General features: G+C 44.8%; 1 non-coding gene across 1 annotated transcript; it reads left to right on the forward strand.

Annotated features, from left to right (window-relative positions):
* The first annotated feature begins 12133 nt into the window (after positions 1-12133).
* Positions 12134-12215, forward strand: TRNAS-UGA. Its single transcript has one exon. It is a non-coding gene; the product is annotated as a tRNA-Ser (tRNA).
* Positions 12216-24831: the final 12616 nt, after the last annotated feature.

Raw genomic sequence — 24831 nt, forward strand, 5'->3', positions numbered from 1 at the left:
ATCAAGCCCTGGAACATTGCAAAGACTCTTCTCCGACAACTATGGTTACTCCCTGGAGTTTGGCCCAACTGTCCCCAAGAGAAATCCAAGTGGATGAAGCACGTCTATTGTCCAGACCGTACCACGCAGTTATAAACAAGCTCTATGGACCCAAGACTGGTCCATCAGGGTATATATAGACATGGCATCCAGACAGTAAAATGAGCCAGGGAAAGAGTGGGATGGATTGTTTTTGGGAAACTACTCAGCATTTTCAATAACTAGAAGCTTCTCCCTGAAATAAAAATCCCGTCTTCTTAGTACCTATAGTCTCCTAGCAATACCACATGGCTGCAAATCATGCAATGTCCCCAACTCCGACGAATCAAAATTGTGCATCCACCAGAGGGCAGTAGAGAGATGCCCAAAGGTGTAAATTGTCAATAGCACATTACCAATGAAGAATTTCATACACAAAGTGATAAAGAAAGGGATAAAAAGATGTGTAACCAGAATAAGAGACATTTGACCCAAAAGAGGGGTGGGTGGTCCAGTCCCATGGCAAGGATGAGGAATGACCCAGACCCAGCCCAGGTACTGCACTGGTTTCCATGCAATGTTAAGACACCTAGGACAGGGTTTCTTAACTTGGGGTCAATAGAGAACCAAGGTATCCATGGATAGATTCTAGGGGGGCTATGAATTTGAGGGGTTCTTAACTATTTTGACACTGTATTTTAACATAATTGTTTTTCTTTGTAATCCTATGTATTTTATTTTAGACATTTAAAAATGTATTCTGCGAAGGAATCCAGGGGCTTCACCAGACTGCCAAAAAGTTCCAAGACACACACACACACACACACACACACACACACACACACACACACACAAATATTAAGAATCCCTGCCCTGATCCAAACCTTTCATTTATGAGGAAACTAGGCCCAAAAAGATCACATAGGGAGTGAGTGAGTGGTGAAGTCAGGATTCAAACCCAGGGTCTTCGATGCATTGCACCACACCACACTCTTGAGTTCTTTTCACATTCCAGACATTTTACAAGAAGGAAATATTTTAAGAGGAAAATGTTTGATTTCCTACTCATAAGAGCCTAAGGCAAATCAGCAGCACAGACCTATGCGGGCATTTCATTTGATTATTTCCCAGGGCCAGCAGATACATCACTCACTCTCTGGGCCCCTGGGCGGGACACTGTCTTTCTAGTAGCAGTAGCCTAACCCGACACCACAACACTTTTCCTGGTTTCAGGAACAGTCTCAGAGCAGTGTGCTTACCTACCTTCTGATCTCCAGAGAAAGGTGAGACTTTGGGGTTCCCTGGGATAGGTCAAAAGCTTGCTTTAGGTAAGCCAGATTCATACACTACCTTGGCAGACATCCATTCAAAGAAGTACAGAGAGACTGCTCACTGGAGAGTGAGGGGGAGTTACTGTGTGACGGTGTTCAGAGATTACTACAGCATTGGTGGTTATTACAAGTTCCCAAAGACTTGAGGCCTTGAATTTCTAAAAAAACAAAACTAGAAAGCTCCTATTCTGAGAAATCACAGAGTCATTCAAATAAGTTTTATAATCCTTCAGGTACTTACTCACTCTAGTTAAGATCTCGCTAGAATATCTGGATTCCTTATGCCAAAAACCAGGAGAGCCTCAGAAGCCAATATTTTTTCTAACAATTTTGGACTTTCTTTTTCAATCTTCTTCATTAGTAGAAAACCTTTTGCTGCTCATGGCACCCCAGCTAAGAGGCCACTTACAGGGTTTGAAACTCTACTGATGCCTGTACACAGGACAAGTACACGTGCCCACAACAGTGAGATCAGAAAGTTGCTGTTTAGAGAAAGTTCCAATGGGTCTGAAGCTTGAGGCCTCCTGACAAGACTTGAGGCTTGAAGATTTGGAAATATGTCACAGCATGAGACAAACTGTGAGAAACATGAGACCCAGAGATGGGAAGTGACTTAGCCAAAGGTCACAGAGGTAGTAAGTAGGAGAGCTGGCATTGGAAGCCAGGTCCTTCACTTCCAAATTGAAATGTCTTTCCACCATAGCACGTTGCTGTTGCTGCTGCTGTTCAGTTCTGTCTGACTCTCTGTGACTCCAGTTGGAATTTTCTTGGCAAAGATATTGGAGGGGTTTGCCATTTTCTTCTCCAGTTCATTTTACAGATGAGGAAACTGAGGCACACAGGGATAAGTGACTTGCCCAGGGTCACACAGCTAGTAAGTATCCGAGACTGGATTTGAACTCAGGTCTCCTTGACCCCAAGCCTGGCACTCTATCAACTGCACCACCTAGCTGTCTTTCCACTGTACCACAGCTACCTCCACTGAGGCAAAAATTTGGAAAAGAAAAAAGTAGAGCTGGGAAAACTCCCTGGAAAGGGGAATGTTCTTAAGAAAAGCAAAGCCATGGGAATGGGCAGAGATAAAGGACAAGGGTGGGGAACAGGAGAAGAGCTGCAGAGAGAATGACACCAGAGTCTTGAACACCAGAGTCCCACATTCCAAAGGCAGCCTGGCCCTCACCCCCCATCTCAGCTCCCTCTAAGGTCTGACAGCCCTGCTTTTCTTACTTCTCTCCAGGGGTGTGTTGGAACCAGCTCCAACAGGCTGAAAGAGGGCTGGTTGTTAAATTTTCAGTGTGTCAGAAGTTAGCAAATGTTATGATTTAATTTTTGTTGATTGTTTAGAGATTTAAGAAAGTGATGGAAAGAATGCTAAGAATGCAGATTAAAATTAAAAGTATGTTGTGCACATGCATTTTTTTTGTCAAGGCAATTAAGGTTAAGTGACTTGTCCAGGGTCACCCAGCTAGTAAGTGTTGCCACCTAGCTGCCCCTAAATATTACTCTTTTCAAAGGATGAACATTTCCTTTTTTTTTCCCTTTGGAGGCAGTTGGGGTTAAGTGACTTGCCCAGGGTCACACAGCTAGTAAGCGCACACATTTTTTCCAGACAGCAGATAGTTAAACATTCACCAGCATATCTGGGCTTAGCTGCCCTCTTTCTATGCCATTTTTCCCTTTCATTCCTAGGTAGTCAGGGCTTATTGGATAAAGTGCTGGCCTCGGAGTCAGGAAGACTTGAATTCAAATCTTGTCTCAAACTCTTATGGGCTATATGACCTTGAGCAAGTAACTTGATCTCCCACAGGTTCAGTTTTCTTATCTGTAAAATGGGGATAATAAAGTCGCCTACCTCAAAGAGTCATCATGAGGATCAAATGAGATAATATATATAAACTGCTTTGCCAACCTTAGGAGATATGGAAAGGCGAGCTCTTATCGTTATCACAAAGCCCCCCAGCAGTCTGACATCTTGGAACATCTATCCACAAGCAGCCACTTCCTAGCTTTGCCATGGGGCGTGACAGGGTGGCGCGGGGGGGGGGGGGGGGGGGGAAGGGGGGGGCAGGGGAAGGGGGGGGTGGGAACGACAACACCGTAAGGGGCCTGTGCAACTTCAACTAAGAGTAAGTCTGCCCTAGTTGCATTTCCAGTTTAAAATTCGGGGCCTTGCACACAGTGGACACTTAACAAATGAAGGCTGATCTAAGTCGTATCAAATTGAATCAAACTGGATCCGAAATCCAAGACCTCCATTTTCATCTCCCTGGTAATAGAAATGTATATTTATAGTAAGCATTAGGACTCCTCTGATGAGTGGCAGCTGCCAATCACACCAAAGTATCTGATGGGTTTGTGGCCTAGACATTCACCCAGAAGGGCTAGCATGGGGTCAAGGGTCTTTAAGCCAACAAGCACCAAGGCCGAGCAAGCAAACAGCACAGTAGAATGGGAAGGAATTTAGCTTTGGTCTCAGAGGATCAAGGAATCACAGATTCAGAATTGGAAAGGACCTTAGGAACCATCAGCCCCATTTTACAGATAAGAAAACTAAGGTTCAAAGCAGGGAAGTGACCTGGCCAAAGGCACAAAAATATTAAGTGGCAGAGGCAGGATTTGAACCCAGGTCCTCTAACTTCAATGCTGCTTTCCTCATGTGGGGCCTTCGAAAGACAATTAAACTCTCCTGGATGTTTGTTTCTCTGTAAGTGATGGGGTTTAGCCATGTGTCTTCTGAAGTCCTTTCTAGCTCTAGAGCTTTTTTGGGGGGGGAGGGCACTTAATATTTTTTAATAATATTTTATTTTTCCACAATTACATGTAAAAACAATTTTCCTCTAGATCCTTAATATTAGTTTTTCCTATTTCTTTCTTGAAAATTGGAGAGAATTTAGTGTTGAGGGAACCAGTACCATTCATCCAGAAAATAACTGTTTTGAAGTTTTAGTTAACAAAACAAATCAACGCACCAAGGAAGGAAGGCTATAAGATGTTAGCAATATGGGAACTCCCAGCCCATTCTAGAAGGCAAATCAGCACCCACCTGGAAGGAAGATTTGAACAGGTCCATGCTAATTCCAAGTTCTGGATGCCATCCACCACACCACCTTGCCTTTTTATAAAGATCATTTCAGGCCCTACTTTCTACTTAACTCCTCTGAAAGGGACCTTCAAGGCAAATGAGTTCCCCTTCAGAATTGGTTTATACCTATTGATTTGTGTACATGGCACATACCTCCAAGAGAATATAAGGTCCTTGAGGGCAGGGACTACTCCACTTCTGCCTCTGTATCCCCTGCGCCTAACAGTCCAGACGCACCATAGGCAATTACTAAATGCTTGATTTTTGGTTTGTTTCTGAGACCATCTCTTCCCAGCTGGAAGTGCAGTAATCACTGGGAAGCCTGACCCCACTGCTTATCAGTACTGATGCTCTGACCTGGACCAGTGTGCTGTCCTTAGGTGACCTGGTGCCCCCCTCCCTCCTAGGGCTCACCATATTGGAGGCAGACTTAATACAGACATTTTGTTGGCCTTAGTTTCAGTACATCTCTGAACTGCCAAACTCACGGGATCCACCAACCTTAGCCTCCCTAGTAACAAGGACCACAGACATAGGCCACCACTCCCATTATTAATGCTTACTGACTTATTAATACTAAGAAAATAACATGAGAAAATAATCTTTGGGAAAGTTTCGGTCAAGCAATGTAGGTTGGCAAGGTTTGGTTGGGACTAAAAATATATGGGCTGAAACCCAGGAGGTAAAGTCCTTTCAAGAATCCTAAGCTGCTCCCCATCAGTGTCTTTCCATACCAGACCAAACAAGATGACCCGTGAATTCAAAGCAAAGACACTTAATTAAAACAGTGATAAAGGAATAATATGGAACTGGATAAAGTATTAAAAGGCTCTCGTTACCCATTCCCCAATGATGGCCACCCTCTCCCCTGCCCAAGGATTTCCAAGAAGTTCTAGCTTTAGCTCCCAGCTAGCCCTTTGTCTGCCCGGTGCAGCAGAAGAGGTTGCCTCACACAGCAAGATGTGAGCTTAGCATATACTGCTCTCAGGAGCAAGTTAGGGAGTGCTGGGATGTTCAGGACACCCAGCCAGGCCAGAGGAAGTTTCTCACTCTGTCCTCACTGCCCCCACATCTTTCCCATCTCTCCCCCTAGTTGCACCCACACCTGTATCTCCTCACCCCTTCAAGATTCACATCCTCTTTTTAAAATTGTGTATCAGAAGAACATACATTGGGTGACACCATCTTGCAGCAAAGCTCAGCACAGACTTCTGGGGAATGTAGTCCCCAGATAATACAGGGTCTGCAGAAGGATACAGGGCTCTGTAAGATGTATGGGCTGAGAGTTACACCAGAATTCATTAAATATTAAAAGACCCAGAAGAAGGCCTCCTCTGGGGAAGATTTATGTAGGTCACAAAGAAGAATTATACAGGAGGAAAAAGCATGCTGTCCTGTGATCTGCATCAGGGAAGGGAAAAACTTGAGGAGACCATGGATCCATGGATATATCGAAGTGTCTCTTCAGATAAAGTGTAAGTACCATCTATTAGTGGACGGAGAAATAGATTCAAGTCAGGAGGCCTGGTTTCTAATCCTGGCTCTGTCACCAACCTCAGTGGCATTTAATCGCCTCATCTGAAAAAGGACCTGATGATCTCAAAGATCCCTTCTAGCACTACCTTTCTATGGCTATGATGGGCCACAAGTCAACAGCTGAAGAAAAGCTCCCAACCACTCTTATTTAACCATTTAACAAGTCCCATTTGACTCAGGCAAGAAGCCATGGAGCCCAGAAATCTGCTTTGGTTGTTGGGAGGAAGAGCAGTGCCAATCAACAAGGTAATTCTCTTTGATGAAATCATCCTGGAAGCTTACAGCCAAAGCCCAACCATCCCGATGTTCCCTTTAATGAGAGAAGACCAGCACAGAAAACAATGCTGCCAACAGTTTTACTTCCACTTAGAATGATTATAAAATTCCAATCAAAGTGTCACGGATGACTGGAGATGGAAAGAAATCTGGTCATCTCCACTGTCTGACTCCCAGCTTCCTTTCAAGGTTTATTCCCCCTGTGCTCTTCGTGTGTTTTCTGTACTAATCAAACTGACCTATTGTTGTACTTCATTCACATCATCACAAGCTTTTGCACAGGTTGTCCCCCCCTTCTCCCCCCCCCCACAATGAACTCTTGCCCTCCCTTTGCCTCTTAGGATTCCTAACCTCTTTCAACCCACATCTCAGGTGCCATCTCTCACAGGGAGCCTTTGCTGACCCCTCCTCCCGAAGAGCTCTCCAACTGCTGAAAAGATGGTTTATTACTTTGTATTTACTTCTCTGTTATCTCCAGAAGAATAAAAACCCCTTGAAGGCAGGGACAATTTTATTTTTGTCTCTATAAATGACAGAAAAATAGAGTTAGAAATAATAGTGATAAAGATGGAGAGGAGGGGAGAAAAAGAGAAGGGGAGGGGAAGGAGAGAGGGGGAGGGGGAGACAGTTCGAGGGAGGGGGAAGAGAGAGAAGAAGAGAGAGGGGAGAGAGGGAGGGGAGAGAGAGAGACAGAGACAGAGAGAGGAGGGGAGAGGGGGAAGAAAGGGAAAAGAGAGAGGCAGGGGGAGACACAGACAGAGAGACCGGGCGACAAGAAAGAGAGAGAGACAGAGACAGACAGAGACAGAGAGAGAGACAGACAGACAGAGACACAGAGAGACAGAGACAGACATAGACAGAGAGACAGAGAGCGAGAGAAGCACTTACTCTGTTCCAGGCAAGTGAGAAGGACAAGGTATAGAAAATGTATAAGCAAAAAACGAAAAAAGAAAGACAGTCCCTCAAGGAGTTTCCATTCTAACGGGGAAAGACCACAGCAAAAGAGAGTTGAAAAGCAGGGGCAGGCTGGGAGAGGTGAGGGATGTACCCAGGCATGGAAAAGTCTGGAGAATCAGGAGCTAACAGCAGGGAGAGTGGCTGCTCGGGCATTTCCCCAAAAGGAGATTCTGGGAACAAAATCACTAATCAGAGAAGAAGAAAAAGGCATTTTCCAGGGTAGGAAGGCTGCTACGATACAGATAAATCCAGAGGGTCAGGAGCAGAGCCAAGAGAAGAGGGAGCCCCACCCCCTAGGGCAGTGCTTCGGAAAATGTAGGTGCTTAACAAATGTTTGCCGAATTAGATTGAGTCTAACCTAGGGCCTTGGTTTTGCCAGTGAGGAGCCTGAGGCTCATAAATGTGAAGCCACCTATCTGTAGGAGCTGGGACTCCGATCCAATTTCTCTGACTCCAAAGCCAGCAGGTTTCTGTACTTCATTCATGCTGTCCCTGAATTGCCACTACATTAGATGGCAACACTGAGGCGTGTTTCATGAAATTACAAGAGTCTCTTATTTTTCTAAAGTTAAATTTGAAATAGCTCACAGGGAAAGACATTCAGAGTTCAATTATCATTCCAATCTTTTCGTGCATTTAAAAAAAATAAGACCATTGAGAAACAAAGTCAAGATATCTTTTTAAAGACTACTTTAATTCAAAATGAAAATTAAATCTTATTACAAACAAGCATTAGATTCTTGAGATGTAGCGAGAGATTTCAAATGACTACATAGCTCACCAAATACATATTAAGTTCACAGCATTTTCTTCCTTCCTGGACAGATTTGCTTTCCCCCTCCAAACAATCATCTCAGAACAATTTTGGGGAATTTGGTTGACCTATTCAAAAAGTAAGCAATCCCTTGTACATCCCAGCTTTTAAACTAGTGTTTTTAAAAAAAAAAAAGCTCTTAAAATGATGGGTCTCAGGCAAGAGAGAGCAAACACTAACCATAGGTATCCCTCAGTTGCAGTAAAAGAAGGAAAAAGACAATCAGGGGACAACTAGCCAAAAAGATCAAATTAAATTCCAACTTCTCTCTGAGCACATTTTGACACTGAGAACAAGATGAAAGTGGATAGAAACTTATTACTCCTCACAAAAAAGCAATGAGACATAAGTGGCAAAAGGGAAATTTCATGCATATGATAAACCCAAGCCTGGGAGTCAAAAAATGTTCCCCACCTTTTGGTCTCATTCACTGTTCCTAAAGCAACGATGATCATTTACAATCACTGCTCTGAACCAAAGGCAAAAATAATATGGGGGAATTTTCCCAACGGCAGAAATATTTCCAATTAGGATAAACTTGATACTCCAACACTTTGTTGTACCCCTACTCTTACCAAAATGAATGTTCCACCCAAAAATGAATATTCCTTCTCTTTGCACAGATTCAGTCATGTCTGACCAAACAATTCCACTTGGGGTTTTCCTGGCAGATACTAGAGTGGTTTGCCGTCTCTTTCTCCAGCTCATTTTACAGATGACGAATGAGGAGAACAGAATGATGTGACTTGCCCAGGGTCACAGAGCTAGTAATATTCTCTTGGGAAGTAAAAACAGCTTTGTAGGCCCACTCAACAGACATGTGCCCTCAGGTTTCTACTATCTGAGTAACTGACACCTTGGGTTTTCTTAGTCTTAGCTGTACCATCCTCGAGGAGATGGTAATCAATCTCCAAGAAACTGTTGCAAAAATCACTTCCTCCTAAACAATCAGCTTCCTACTCAGGAACTCCCAACCTCTTCAACTCAGGAGGTCACTGATAAGATTGAAAATATCTTTTTTCTCAGGATTGCTATTCAGTGACCTGAATTCAGGGAAAGAAATACAAAACAGAAAAGGAATCCAGGGAGTCATGGTACAGTCTAGACAAAGATACGTCCTTGCTGCTATGTGCATGTAAGTCACCCTTGTTCCTAGGGGCTGGAGGGAGGAAGGGGAGAAATGCCCACCCCAATTCCATTGGAAGAACAAGGAAAAGTTGGCATTGACTAAGTCCCAACCTCCTTGATCCTTATAGCCCAAAAGTGGGTGACTCTTCTTGGCTCAGTTTCCCCTCAGGAAGAAGCCAACTGCATTATCTCAGCAGAGAGCATACCCATCAGCACATATCCAGCTCTATCTCCCCTGTTAGATATGCAAAGCATTTTCCCCACCTTACAGCACTATATAAGTGTCAGTTATTATTATCATCACAACCCAGGTAAGCTTTCTCAGTCAGTGCATTTCTGATCTGGGCCTTTCTATTCATCTAATAATTTACCCAATACACTAGATGCCTTCCCATAGGACTGTCAACATTTCCAAGATATCAGGATGATGCTCAGAGTGTCTAACTACTATCCCTTGCTCTTGTGACTATCCACCTCTATTTCTGTTCATCCATGACTTTGACACAACATCTCATGCTGCTTCTTCGAGCACACAAGTAAACTTTGGTAATGTGCTACAGCCAGTTTACACTGCCCTATAGGTCACCTGCAAATGTGATTGTTCAGAGATATTGGCATTCCACTATCCACAACCACATTATCATCACTGGGAGGATGTCAGTGTTGAGGAAAAAATGGACTTTTCTGTCAGGGAAAGCAGCTTGGGATTATTGACAATGTAATGCAGTTACCCAAATGTGATCCAGCCTGCTCTTTTCCTCTTAATCAGTTTGATCTCTTGAAATTTCCTTTCATCTTCCAAAAATGAAAAAAAAATCCGATCTTCCCCTTGGCATAATTAATTAAAGTCCTAACATCAAAACATAGTCAACAAAAATTTCATTTGTTTCTCACACGCACACTGATGTCAAATCAGACTCACCTTTACCATTTTGATTTGCAGCCACCAAAGTGTTCGTCCAATTGCCTGAAGCACTTGAATACAATCTCCTTGGGGGCTGGCAATTTTTCATTCTTGTCTTTGTATGCCCAGTACCTACTATGCCTTCACAGGATGCCCTGTTGAATTAAACTGAGCGGTATTTTTTCTTTCAAATGTCATGTACTAAGTAGAACAGTTAAAATTGCCTCGCAGAATTTTAGAAAAAACAAAGGACTGGCAACAAATGTGAGGAATTTTTTTCCCAAATTTCCATTTACTTTCAGCCCTTGCCCTTCATCTCAATCTGTTCCCAGTTTGACTTGCTTTTAACACCAAGAGTGCTACTATCAAACTGCTTTGTTCCTAGGTGAGACCAGAGAAATTTCACGGGAGGAAAGATTCACGTCCCTTATAGAGGGAGAAAAAGTCAACTGAAAGAGCTATCAAGAAATGCAGGAACCTGCAACTAGGGGTGTGGTGAAGAGAAAGTAAGATACCGAGTCAGAGGCACAGAGTTTGAATCCTGCCTCCGCCTGGATTTAAACAACTTCTCTGAGCCTCAATGCCATCATCTGTAAAGTATGTAGGTTGGACTGCTAAGTTGGGCCTCTACTGTTCCTTCCACCTCTACATTTTTGATCTTATGAACTGTTGGCAGAAGTATAGAACTCTCCTATGTGCTCCCCAAAAAGAGATGTGTCCTCATGCCTGTGGATGCTCCCCTCCAACCCCAGATCCCACGTCATGGTACCTGTGCCTGTCCCCCCGCCCCAGTCAGTGACCACAATGGGGGCTCCCTCTGTGCACGGGTGGTGAGGAGGGGAGGGAGGAGGAGGGTCTATATCCAGGGGTACGCTGGTAGATACTTAACCGGAGGCTAAAAGGAGGTGCAGAGGCCAGACACACTCTTAGTTCTAACTCGCATCATTAACATAGTCTCTATCTCTTTATTAAGTCTAAACAATCAGCAAAGCAACAAATCACCCCGATTTGTACCATTTGCTCATTTCCAAGGTATCCACGCTTCCCCGAAAGCTCTACAGCACCCTCGCCCCCCCCCCCCCACACACACACATATCTCTGATGGAAAAGAAGCCCCCCGGGGGCAGGGTCTCTTACATCTCCGACTACGGCGCCCAGATGCCTAAAACCACCCTTCACCTTCTCCAGGAAGCTGAGGGCGGGGGGGGTGGGGGGGGGGGGGGTGTAATTGATCAGCGGTGGCCTGCACCACTTCCCCCACCTCTTTACGTCCACAGCGCCTAGAGCACAGAACTGCTGGCTGTTTTCCAATAGGGTTTGGGCTGGAGAGATGGGAGGGGGAAGGGAGGGGGAGATGCGGCGGGGGAAGAAGAAGATTGGGGAGGGGGAGAGAAAGGAAGTAACTGGTGGGGAGAGGAGGAAAGGAGAGGAAAGGGGAGGGGAGAGAAGGGGGAGGAGGACAGAGAGATGGGGAGGGGAAAGAAAAAAGAAAAGAGGAGGGGGAGGGGGCTAGTGGGGAAAGGAGAGGAAGGAGAGGAAAGGGAGGAGGGGGATGATTTTCCCTCGGAAAGGGCTAATTATAGAATCGGGTGTTGTGGTTTCGAATTTGAAGGCACTTCCTGCGTCTTTGGGGGAGACCGTCCCCCTCTCCTGGTCGGTTTACCCTGAACCCCCCAGCCTCTGGGACCTCGGGGTCCCTAGGGGTTCTCCAAGAGCAGCCCCGCTCCCAAGGGTTCGGCTGCGGGAGACGCCGCAGGAATTCTGGAGCGGGCGGGCACGCACCCCAAAGGACGAAGGGAACACTGGTGGTTTCACGGCTGTCGGGCCGCCTTCGGAAGGCGCTCGGGCGGATCACAAAAGAGATCCAAACTGCGCAAAGAGTAGGCCGCAACCAGCCCCCTCCTCCCGGACCCGGGAGCCCTGGGCCCCGCCCAGAAGCCTACGCTATGTTACGTCCCCTCTCGAGCATGCGCCTCGCTTTCCTGGCCACTCTCCCGGGAGACTCGAGGGCCCCGCCCCACAACTGGCGGCGTGCGTCCGCATTGGTAAGTGCTCTAAGGTGTCCCCACCCGCGTCATTTTCCGACTGCAGCGATGGCCGAGTGGTTAAGGCGTTGGACTTGAAATCCAATGGGGTCTCCCCGCGCAGGTTCGAACCCTGCTCGCTGCGGGTGGAGCGGGAGCTTCGCATTTTAGCTTCCCCTTTTCCTCCTAAGGTGCGATTTCATCCCTTAGGACCGCGACGGGCCGGAGGCCGAGGAAGGGGGAGGGGGCCGTGCAGCCGTAGCGATCCCCTCATCCACCTCCTCGTTTTACAGCTAGGAATCGGAGGCCAGGCAGACCAAGGGCTTTGCCCAAAGACTCCCAGAGCGTTCTCAGACTTTGGACTGAGAACCTGGAGGGACCTCAGAGCTCACGCATCCTAACCCTTTCATCTTACAGACAAACTGAGGCCGGGGCAGGTGAAATCTTCACAATGCAATATACATGTATGGAGGTAGGCACGTGGGCATGTGCATTCATTCACTCAATCGCTGAGGACCTGCTAGGTGCCAGCCAGCTCTGTGCTGGGGAGACACCGGCAGGTCACCCCTGCCCCGAAAAAGAGACCCTCCCCAGTGCTGGAGAGAGAGGATTAGCCCGGCCCACCTAGGGGAGGGGAGGGTCAGGGCACGCATGCCTGCGCGCGCGCGCGTGTGTGTGTGTGTGTGTGTGTGCGTGCGTGGGCGCGCGCGTGTGTGCATATAGACATAGATTACAGAGAGTGAAGGGCAAAATCATGGCATTTCACAAGTCACCTTCCTTCTTCAAGTGTTTTTGAAATTGGGAAGTTGAGAAGGAAGGAACTCAATGAAAAGTTAGTACCTTCCTACAGTCGGGTAGGGAAACAGAGGCAGGTCTGGCTGAACAACAGCATCTGCCGGCTCGGGTCACAGTGGCCAGTGGAGGCCAGTCGGCCCCTGTGACACGGGGACCGTGGCTAGGAAATGCAACAGCTTCCTGAGTCACAGGACCTCCGAGGCCATCTAGTCTTACAAAGAAAGCCGACTGCACTCACCCGACAAGTGGTCACCTAGGCTTTGCTTGAAGATGTCCACTGTGGCCCAGGACCACCCCTTCTGCTCATCAGAGAACCCCCGCACTCCCCCACCCCCGCCCATTTTCCCAGTGAGAAATGTCCAGATGCAATTTAGGAATACTTCACAACTTCAAGTGTCCTTGTAATTTGTCCCTCCTCAGATGCAGACCACAGCTCCTCCAAGCCCTTAGGAGACGGCCTTGGTGAGGTCATGAGATCGTCACTTGGAGTTGGAAGGGATATTAGGGATGGGTCACCAAAGCCCACAAAAGGATTCAGCCACACTGGCCTTCTGTCTGTTCTTCTCTCACAAGGTTACTTCTCCCAGCTGGAATGCCCTCCCTCCTCACCTGGGCCTCATAGGGTCTCCCTCTCTCACTTTAAGATGGCTCAGTGCTTAGAGGCTCAGGCTTAGAGTCAGGAAGACCTGAGTTCAGATGCTCCTCAGACACTTACTAGCTGTGTGGCCCTGGGCAAGCCACTTATCCCTGTCTGCCTTAATTCCCTCATCTGTAAAATGAGAAGGAAAGGCCAAATGGGGTCACAAAGACTGATACAACTTTTCCTTTATGATTTAGTGATTCCCCCAACCGCCAGTGCCTTCCTCCCAGGCAATCCTGTACTTACTAACTTTACATTTGTTCAACATATGAACTCATCTTCACCATTAAAATGTAAATGTCTTGCAAGTAGAGATTGTTTCACTCTTTATGCTTGTATCCCCAGCAGCGGGCACATAGTAGGTGATACATACACACTTACACGTGTCTGTCATTTGCCTGATTGACCTCAGCGACCATCTTGTCCAAACCAAACCCAAACCAGAATCCTTTCTGTTTCCTAATGGACCAGTGGTGGTCTAGATGCCTGAGGACCTCCAATGAAGGGGAATATATCAAGAATTGTCTTGCCAATGAAGCTCAAGCCTTCTTCCCATTGCTCTTCATTCTGCCCTGTTGGGCCAAGCAGAAAAGGCCTACTTCACTGACTCTACTCAATTCAACAAATGCTTATCAAGAGCCTACTAGGCACCAGGCATTGCACAAGGCACAAGATAAAAATGAAGAAGCCCCTGTCCTCCAGGCACTTACATTCTCCTAGGAACATACAACATGGGCATAGATGAGTGTGACGCAAAAGAATTTGGAGAGAGAAGAAAGATAGGGTGACAGACAGCAATAAGGAGGGAGAGTAGGGGATAAAGCACCAAGCTCAGGAATAACCAGCATGACTCAAATGTAGAGTGCATGGAGACAGATCAATGAGATAGATAGATAGATAGAGCTGATATGATAGATGGATGGATGGATGGATGGAGCTGATAGAGAGATGGATGGATGGATAGACCTGACATGATAGAGAGAGAGATGGATGGATAGATAGATGGATAGAGCTGATAGATAGACGGATGGATAGATGGATGGATGGATGGAGCTGATATGATAGATGGATGGATGGATGGAGCTGAGAGATAGAGAGATAGATGAATGGATAGATAGATGCAGGCATCCATAAAGTCTTTATTAAGGACTCTATTGTATGACCTTCCAAATAAAAAAATAATAAAAACAATGATTCAATTGTTCTCAAGCATTTATTAAGTGCTCACCATGAGCCCTGAATACTAGGGATCCAACTACAATAACCTCAATTAGCATACATTCTAATGGGGGCAAAAAACTCATAAAAAGGTACTGGAAAATAGGATAGGTTGGGGAGGAGATAAAGCTAGCAAGAAGGTGGAAAAGTCTGGAGAGTGAGTCAAGCCAGACTGCAGAGGGTCTGCAGCCCCTCATGAAATAGTGGTGGAGAGGAGAAATGTGCCAGAAAGATAATGTAGAACCACTCAAGGTGAGCCTTGAATGCCAGACTAAGGAGTTTATAACTGATCCCAGAGCAAAAGTTCTTAACCCCAGGATCCATAAACTTGTTGATTTTTTTTAAAATATTTTTGATAACTGTTTCAATAGAATTGGTTTACTTTAAAATTCTATGTATTTTGTTTTGTGCATTTAAGAATATTATTCTAGGCAGGAGTCCATAGGCTTCATCAGACAGCCAAAGGGGTCCAGGACAGACACAAAAATATAGGAACCCCCAGATTCGAGTCCACTGAAGTTTTGGGAGCACAGGCCTGAAACGGTTAGAGCTGTGCCCTCATTTTGAAGACAAGGAGCTGAGATCAAACCAGGTGAAGTGATTTGTGAGGGATCACCCAGGTAGTAAAATTGGATTTTTAACCCCCATTCTAACTACAGCTCCAGTGTTCTTTCTGCCGTACCTTGATGTCCTCATTTGCAGTGGCCCAAACACTCACTGTTCAGTCCTCTCATCGTCAGCCTCTCTGAACTTAACTAGGCTGGTCTTCATACTACAGACATGCTGTCCCTTGACTGATGCTCGGGGGTGGACCATTCTGGTACATTGATGTGACCTTGAAGCCAGGTCACTGACTTCTCAGGAAGAGGCTCCTCAGAAGAGACCTTTAGTGGAAGGCTAGGGAAATCAATGAAGATTCAACAGTGATTGTTGAATAAGGAGGAAAAGAGCCAAATCAAACTTGGAAATACAGAGAAGCAAAGTAGGAAATGGTGACTGGGATTCTTTATGGAGGCAATCTTGGGGGAAATGGTTGGAGGGTTCTTTTTCTAATGAACCTTAAGAAGGAAGTGGGGGGAGGGGCAAAAAGAATGTTTCAGAAAGATGGAGTGCTCCAAGTCGGTGGTGATGTATTAACACATGTAAGAAATGAGTTGCTTAAGAGGCATCAATCTCCCTGACTGACGGTCATTTTTCAAGACCAGGGAGAAAGCAAAGCGAAATCATGTTATCGCCTGGAGATCAGGAACGATATACTGGCACATTTCCATGGCAAAGTCAGGGGTAGGAAGAGCAATAGAGAATGACATTTCTGGGTCGGTTGGCCCAAATTTTGGAAATAAATTAGTTTCTAAAAAGAACCCACCCTTAAGTCATTCTTGCAAAGTTAAGTCGGAAACTGAATTTGGAATGTCATCTCCTGACGAATCAGTGTGGCAACTGAAAAAATTCATCCACTAATTCATCTCCCACACACCCATTTACAAATAATCCTGTCCTTCTACAAGGCAGCTCTCAACCCTGAATTCTTTGTAATGCTTCATAAAACATGCACCTTTCATATCCCCAAGGCCCTACCCTGGGGGCACAATTATGTCAGCATAGGCTGATGTAGCTACAAGTTTCTCTGGGGATGGCTAGAATTTTTAACAGAAATTCCTAGAATTCCAGTTATTTTTCAGGAGCCTCTTAAGCTAGAGCTGACTCATTTGAACCCAGGGTGCTAGAAACATTAAGTCTGTGTGTTGCTCACACTTTAATCTCTACTGTTCTCTAGAACTGTGATCGATTGTGGGAGAAATTGAAGAAGCAGGTGGGCAGGGGCATGTCCCCTTCACTCAGGGTTACTGTGCAGACTTTGAGTTTCTACTAGATCCCCTATAGCCAGGAAAATTCCTTAACACTTTGACAAGCTGCTGTCCCATCTCTGCAGCTCCACTATGCCGCATGGCAACAAATCGACATGAAAGTGAAACCTTAGTCTAAAGGAAGAGAGAAAGCTGGATTGATGGAGCAATCATTCATCATTTATGAAGTGCTTACCCTATGCTAGGCAGAGTGCTGGGAGATGGGGATACAAAAATAAAATTAAAACATTCCCTGCCCTCACGAGGAGCTCACATTCTGTAAAAGGAAACAATACAATTCTCGTACCAAAGCCCACTCAGATGAGACGGCTTATTGTTGGAGATGAATGTTGCCCTGTGTGAGGGGTGGAGGTGTCCAGAAATCAGAGAGCTTTGGTTCTGAGCCAGGCCCCATCCCAGACTTGAGGGCATTCATCTCCACCAATAAAGAGAGGCCCAAACCAATGGGCTTTGGGACAAAGAGGTGTGGGTGGGGATGGGGTGTGTGTGGGGGGGGGGGGTGGCCTGGAGTCAGGAAGACCAGAGTTCAAATCCAGCCTCAGACACTTACTAGCTGTGTGACCCTGGGCAAGTCACTTAACCCTGTTGGCTTTACTGTAAAATGAAGGAAATGGCAAACCACTCTAGTATCTTTGCAAAGAAGACCCCAAATTGGGTCACAAAGAGCCATACATGACTGAAAACAACTGAACTATGTGTATATATGTATATGTGTTTGTATATATATACACATATATATGCATATATACATATATATAACACACATGTATGTATACAGATACACATGTGTGTATAAATATTCATATTTATATATAATGTGTGTATGTATGTGTGTATGTATATAAACTTACATGTAAGTTTATACAGTGAAGTACCCTAGAACAAGGCTCCAGACACTGAATACATTACCCCTTGAGAAATGTAGTCTGACATCTCAGCAGAACTGTCCCACTCTTTGGGGACTGGACTGTGTGAGATTCGGGAAGGTCAGAAGAGGAGAAAGGAGAGGGCAGCTGCCAAGAAGCCAGAGGGGGGACCAAGAGCCCCAAAGTGGCAGCTGCAGCTGTTCCAGGACCAACCCAGCTGTTTCCCTTTCCTGATCCATGGGGTGGAAAAGTGATTACAGAGAGGTTTAGAGACTGCCCTCATTGGCAACCTGCCATGTGGCTGAAGCTTGGGTCAGATTGCAGGAAATATGGGGGAGCTAGCAGTTTCTATCCAACTCTCATCTCCTTTCCACTTGCTTGTTCATTAGCAGGCATTCACTGCTGATTGTTTCCTTGTTATATGCTGAGCTGTTTGCTTTACACGGGCTTTTGCTTTCTCTATAAAAATTTGGGCAACCAAGATGGGTGTCTTGGCATGCGTGTCCTTCCAGGAGTCTGAGAGAGTGGGGAGCAGCGGGGTGGGGGACGGGGGGACAGGCATGTTTGGCTGAGTAAGTAACTAGCTGTAAATTCCCACTCCCAGTCTGGGGGTCTGGGTGCCCTAGCGACTTAACAAGCTATTGTTGAGTTCTGTTGAGTCATTCTATAATTCCCTATGAGCAGAACCTTCAGCCTGAACTTGGTGTTCACTTTCTTTCCCTTAGAAGACTGAGCTAATATAACCTGGAGTACAACTAAGAGCCTGAGCCTGGGCTCCTGAGGACCTTTACCTTTGGACCAATGACATCAGGAGAGTGGCATCTTGGCTTGCTTGGAACTGGATTTAAGTGAGAACCAGAAGGAAGGGGAGAGACAAAAGCTTTTCTTGGGTGTCATTCTCCACCCTGAATCTCTAGACCATGCTATGTACAGTGACACCTAGTGGTTACAATATATACATACACATATATACATATGTGTGTACATACACACACACATATGTATATGTATTTCTCGAATAAATTCGAGGGAAACTGGAGAAAAGGCTCTAACAACTGGGAGGGATAAGGAAAGGTTTCCTTTACAGGAGTTCTTAACCTGGTATCCATTAGCTTGTTTCCTTTAATATTTCAATATAACTGGTCTACTTTAGAATTCTATAGGTTTTATTTTGTGCATTTAAACATGTTGTTCTGAAAAAGGATGCACGGGCTTCACCAGAGGTCCGTGACATGAAAAAAGTTGAAAGATGCTAGGTGTTCCAAGAAGAGGATAGGGTCAGTGGGATTGCATTATTCATTTAAGATCTATACTCATGTGAGGAATCCAGAAACCTAAGGGAGAAAACAGTGGAAATCTTTTGGGAAAGGACCAATGGCAGGAGGGAAAAACAGAATTGATATTGTTGAAAGAATATAATAGACCATACGATCAGAAGGAAAAAAATGAGAAGTTTGGGAAGCAAATCACAAACATGTCATGAAAGTATATTATAGTAGTTATGAAGAGGCTTCATTTATCCAGAACTGAGGTGCTGATGGACAAATTATATAGGTTGTCCACCCAAATAGACAAAGTCATTCTTCATCCACTTGAATTTTCCAGTGTGTATTCTTGGGTTGAACTCTTTTGTGTAGTTGTGACTCTCATGTAGAAGGTTCTAAAATATGGTAATCAGTTCAATACCATCCCAAAGCAGGAATAATCTGGATGTTCTCACTACCTAGAGAAAATTCATCTTCCATTTGAACTCCATATTGAATGACCTCCATGATAGTGGAGAACACCTTGGTTAAACATCTGTCTTCCTGTTTTGTCTCATTTGATACTAACATTCAGAGTCACTGAACAAAGTCATCTCTGTTGCATCCATTAAGAAAGATGCTCTTAATACAGCAGGCCCTAAAAAGTTCTGATATCTGCAGCCCTTGGCTCCTTTTCCCAAGTCCAGTGAAACAGTTTCAGGTACTCAAATACGTAAATAACTGCCTGACACCCCCATCTAGATGCAAGGGTCATCAACCCAATAGAAAAGAACATATAATTAAGACATAGAAGCAATGTAAGTAACTGTAACAAGGTTACTAGCAACTGCTGTGGAGGTGTAAGACCAACAACACCAGCACACAGGAGGGCTGCTAACACAGGTTCTTTGATCTCCTTTTCTAAGGAAAGCAACTTTAAGGGATTAACAATCTCACTTTAATTAAACATACACACATATGTGTATACATATATATACATATATATGTGTTATATATATATATATATATATATATATATATATATATATCATTCACTCACTTCAGGGGGAAAAGTCAGCACCCTGAACTTCAGAGAAAAAATAAACAGAAATTACAAGCAGAAATTATATAAACAGAGCAAGTAACACAAATCAGCAGACAGAGCTTCTGTCTGTCCATAGCAATACATACATAGTTACCAGAGAGAGAAGCACCAACATCTGGGTTTTCAAAGCTGGGGTGGGGAGGGTACTCCTTAATGACTACCCAGAGTCTCATCTGGCCAAGTCACAGGAACACTCTTCCAATGAGTAAGCCCCCAAAACAAAATGCTAACCTCAGAGTGTGTGTGTGTGTGTGTGTGTGTGTGTGTGTGTGTGTGACTTAGGCTTTCTTATGACTTAAACAGGTCATCAAAGACTCTTGATTGAAACAAAGGCAAGACTCAAAGGCATTTGATTGCCTTAGTGCTGAGAAGAACTAGAACTCCAAAAGAAAAAAGTGCAAAACAAAAAGTCTCACTTTGCTCGCCATTACAGTAACGAGTAAAAAAAATCGAGACATATAATCATTCTCAATCACCATATACAAATGGCTATAACTCCACACACCTCCCATGGCAGAGAATGGGATAATTAACCTCCCAGGGAGAAAGTCATGAGGGGATAGAGAAACTGTCCTTCAACACAAGGATGGACAGAGTGAAGAAACTATCATTCTCCCCATTTCATCTCAGCATATGCTCAGTGGTCAGCATAAATATCTGATGACTTCTCAAGGCAGGCTGGAATCTGCTATCTGCCCCTCCTATCTCACCTCCAAAGTCATCAGGATCCCACCGAGACTCTTGGATTCAAAGATATCATCACAATACTAGTCCATACACAGCCCCGCCCCTGGTCTCCCTACTCTGACCACAGTCTCCAGCTTGCTTCTTTAACCCATGGCAGCTTGAGAACACCCCAAGAGTTCTTGGCCACTAAGCTCAGTCCTTTCTTCACGTGTCTTCCTGTATCTTTCTTTTTCCTTTGGTTCTTCCCTCTCTTTCTTCCCTTTTCCAAATTCTCACCATCATGGAGGATGTGGTGCTCATAGCCCAAATGAAAAAGAAGTTCTCTATGGGTGGTGAAGTTCTCCAAATGATCCTGTTGGCAAGAGAAATTGGGCTGACTGGTCATTCAAAGAGATCGTCCCGGCAAGACAATTCATAAGGAAAGACCAAGAGGATGAAGAATGGATATTACCCAGACCATAACATGCAGCTGCATGGGCATTCTATTGTGATAATCAATCAGCACGCCAAGCTTGGGCAGGCAATGCTGTTGGATAGAGGGCTGGATTCAGACATGAATCCAGAAAGAACACATTGCATGGCGTTTTGGGAACTGAAAGATGCTTTCAGTGATCCTAAGCTGTTTCTTGCCTCAAAATCCACCTTTTTAACACTGAGGTTCTCCAGGTGACGTGGGCGCTACCTACAATGGAACCCCCAAGATCTTAGAAGAATCAAATTTTCAGGTGACAAAGAGGGCAATGGAATGACATATGTTGGATATAAGAGACTTTGCAAACAGTGCAAACATGGTTTATGCAGGAAACACAGTATAGAAGACACCGTCACAGAGCAGACAGGAAGGATTCTCTACACCCTTCCCCAACGTGGCCCCTTCTCTCTTGGAGACAAAGAATAAGGGCAGGTCCTTCATCAACCCCCAAAGCTGCTGGAGCTATTCATCATTCTGCCCCATAAACACATAGATGGAGAGCTGAAAGGAAACTCAGAGGTCATCTAGTCCAATCCTCATTATAGAAAGGAAGAAACTAAGGCTAAGAAAAGTTAAGTGACTTGCTTAAGATTCTCACTGGTGATAAATGGAAGGGGCAGGATTTCAGCTTGGGGATCTTTGACTCCAGGATGATGCTCCTTGCATTGTACCATGGTGCCTACTACCTGCTGTCTTAACTCCCAGAAAAATGGCTTCTGTCCCCTATTGAAGGCATTCCTTCTTGCCAAAAGAAGTGGCCCTTTTTTCAACCAATTAGTCAGTCTGAAGCACCTACTCTATGCCACACACTGTACTAATCTCTAGGGATGCAAAGACAAAGAATGAAATGGTTTCTTCTCTCAAGGAATTTGTACTCTTTCCATCTTACCACTAAGGTCTTCCTCTGATGTCTAGTGGTGTAACAGAGGTGAAGTAAATTTCAGTGTCTATGACTTTGAGCTCTGGTAGACCCAACCAAGCTAGAAAGGCCTTGAGTACTGGCCTGACAACTGATTGTATTTTAATTGTCCAAGGACCAGCCTAAGCTCTGGGAGGCTCCTCAAAAAGTTGACTGCAAGGCAGACTTTGGGGAAACCTAGAAAGATTTATATGAACTGATACTGAGTGAAGTGAGCAGAACCAGAAGAACAAACACAGTGTGTGAGGACTGATTTTGATGGACAGCCCTTCTCAGCAATACAAAGACCTAAAACTTTTCCAAATGACTCATGATGGAAAATGCCATCCACATCCAGAGAAAGAACTATGGAGTTAGAAGGCAGAGTGAAGCAGACTCGTTCCTCTTTTGTTTTGTTTTGTTTTCTTTCTCATGGTTTCTCCCATTCATTATAGTTCTTCTGTGCCACATGACTGATGTGAAAATGTGTTTAATAGGAATGTATGTGTAGAGCCCATATCAGACTGCATGCTGTCTTGGGGAGGGAAGAAGAGAAAATTTAAAACTTATGGAAGTGAATGTTGAAAACTGAAAATAAATATTTTTTAAAAGATTGACTACAAGGGATTTGGGGCAGGGGGCGGCGGGGGGGTGGGGAGACTATATACATTCTTAAAGACCTTTTCCCCGGAGGGTTAGCTTCATCAGCAGAGGAAGCATTCAGACCAAAAGTAAAAACTAATATAAAAATCACGGATCCTGAGTGTATTGAAGAGGACCTCTCTACAGGAGTCCTTGCTAGATTTTCAAGGAGTCCATCCAAGATATATGGTGCTGATGGACCATTTCTATTGGTTGTCTCTCCAAGGGTATATCATAATACAGACAAGGGTCATTCTTCATCCACTTGGTTTACCTGCTTTGTCCTGGCCCAGTCCCAAGAGATGTCTTTCCTCCAACCTCCCCCTCTTTCTGCCTGCCAGACACAGGATTCCTTTCCCTGCTTGAACATCATTCTGGTCCCCAGCTCCTCTTTCTCCTAACCTGACCTCTTCCTTCAGCCTCCTCAAACTCCCCAACACACAGATTACTTTTCCCACCACATTTTAGAGGTTTTGTACTATAAATCATAGTACCATAGATTCAGAATTGGAAGGACCCTCAAAAGCCATCTAATTCAACTGATGAGGAAACTGAGGCTAAACAGATAAAGTGACTTGCCTGTGACACAGGGAGTAACTGGCAAAGGTGAGATTTGAACCCAAATTCTTACTCTAGATACGGTTCTTCCTAGTGCACCATACTGCCTTATTTTGTGACATCTTAGAATATATCATAATACTGTTCATTAAATTCCTAATAACACAAGTTTTTCATTGGAATGCATCCTCAGCTGGCTAATTTGAGGGTAGGAAGCTGGACCTAGGCCAGAATCTTCAGGGACACATGTTACCAACTCAAATGTCACCTCCTCTGTGAAGTCTTCCCTGACTTTCCCACACACAAAGACACTCACCCCTATTAATGTTCTTCTCAAATTCCCTAGCATTTACTCATCATGGGATACATCAGCCCCCAGTAGAATGTAAGTTCATCGAGGGCAGGGATTGTCTCTGTATTCCCAGCACCTAGCACCATGTCTGGAACATGGCAGACTTTTAATGAAGACAGGTTGAATTGGCCTGATTCAAGTCATTACTACACAAACAGTAGCAACATTCGCAAACTAGAGTCGGTAATTTCTAGATTTGTTTAAATTTCACAGTCCTTCTCCACGGTAGAAGGCAGGCCAATGACCCCTCTGACAATTTCTCAATCATGCACCTTTGTGTGGAATAGGATGCCGATGCCATCTAAAGCTCGTGGGCAGAGACAGAGAAATAGCAATGCCCTGTATCTTCAACTTGCTTGTGCTTCTTGGTCAAATGATAGCTTGGCAACCTTCCTTTACTCTCAATCCGATAGTGCCATCTCCTGGCTACCTAAGGCAAGTCTGGTCAGCTCCTACAGATTCAAAATCAGATTTGTTTCATTGGGCATAGTAAGTACAGCATTGCATCAACGAGCTTTACATTTTACTATTGTGTCTTTCACTAGCTTTCAATGTGGTAACCCCCCTCAGTCGTTTGGAGTGTAGACCATGGGTGTTGGGTGGAAAGAAGAAGAAGCAAACAAAAGGAAGAGAGGAAGGATGATCAAGGAAGGGAAGGAGAAAGAAGAGGAGGAGGAGAAAAGAGTTGATATTTATATGAGGCTAAGGTTTACAAAGCACTTTTTATCTGTTATTAACTTGATCCTTATAACACGATAAGGTTAAGGCTTTTATTATCCCCCTGTTATAGATGAGGAAATAGCCTAAGGGTGGTTAAAAGGCTGACTCAGGTCATATAGCTCATCAAGTTTTAACTCCAGATCACGCTGACTTTAAGGGCAGCGACTATCCCTACACTATGACCCCTTCCCTAGAGGTTTTTATGGGAAAGCTGAATGGCCACTTGTTGGATATGTGGAGAGGAAGATTCTAGTTAGACTCGATAACTCAGCATGGTGCACTAGACAGAAGGCTGGATATGGAGTGATAGAACCTGGCTTCAAATCTTGTTAGCTGTGTGACTTGGAGCTGGCCATTGAACACCCTCACTGGGAGCTCCAATTTCTTCATCTTTAGCAGGTAGGGTTTCCACTGTTGTTTAGTCCTTTCTCAGTCATGTTCAACTCTTCATGACCCCATGTGGGATTTTCTTGGCAAAGATACTGGAGTGGTTTGTCATTTCCTTCTCTAGCTCATTTTACAGATGAGGAAACTGAGGCAAACAGGGTGAAGTGACTTGCCCACGGTCACACAGCCAGCAAGTGTCTGAAGCCGGATTTGAACTCAAGATGAGTCTTCCTGACTCCAGACCCAGCACTCTGTCCACTGAGCCACCTAGCCACCCTAAAGGTGTTGGACTGGTGACCTCTGAGATTT

Source organism: Trichosurus vulpecula, chromosome 8 (assembly GCF_011100635.1).
Source record: "Trichosurus vulpecula isolate mTriVul1 chromosome 8, mTriVul1.pri, whole genome shotgun sequence".
In the NCBI taxonomy this organism is placed as follows: Eukaryota; Metazoa; Chordata; class Mammalia; order Diprotodontia; family Phalangeridae; genus Trichosurus; species Trichosurus vulpecula.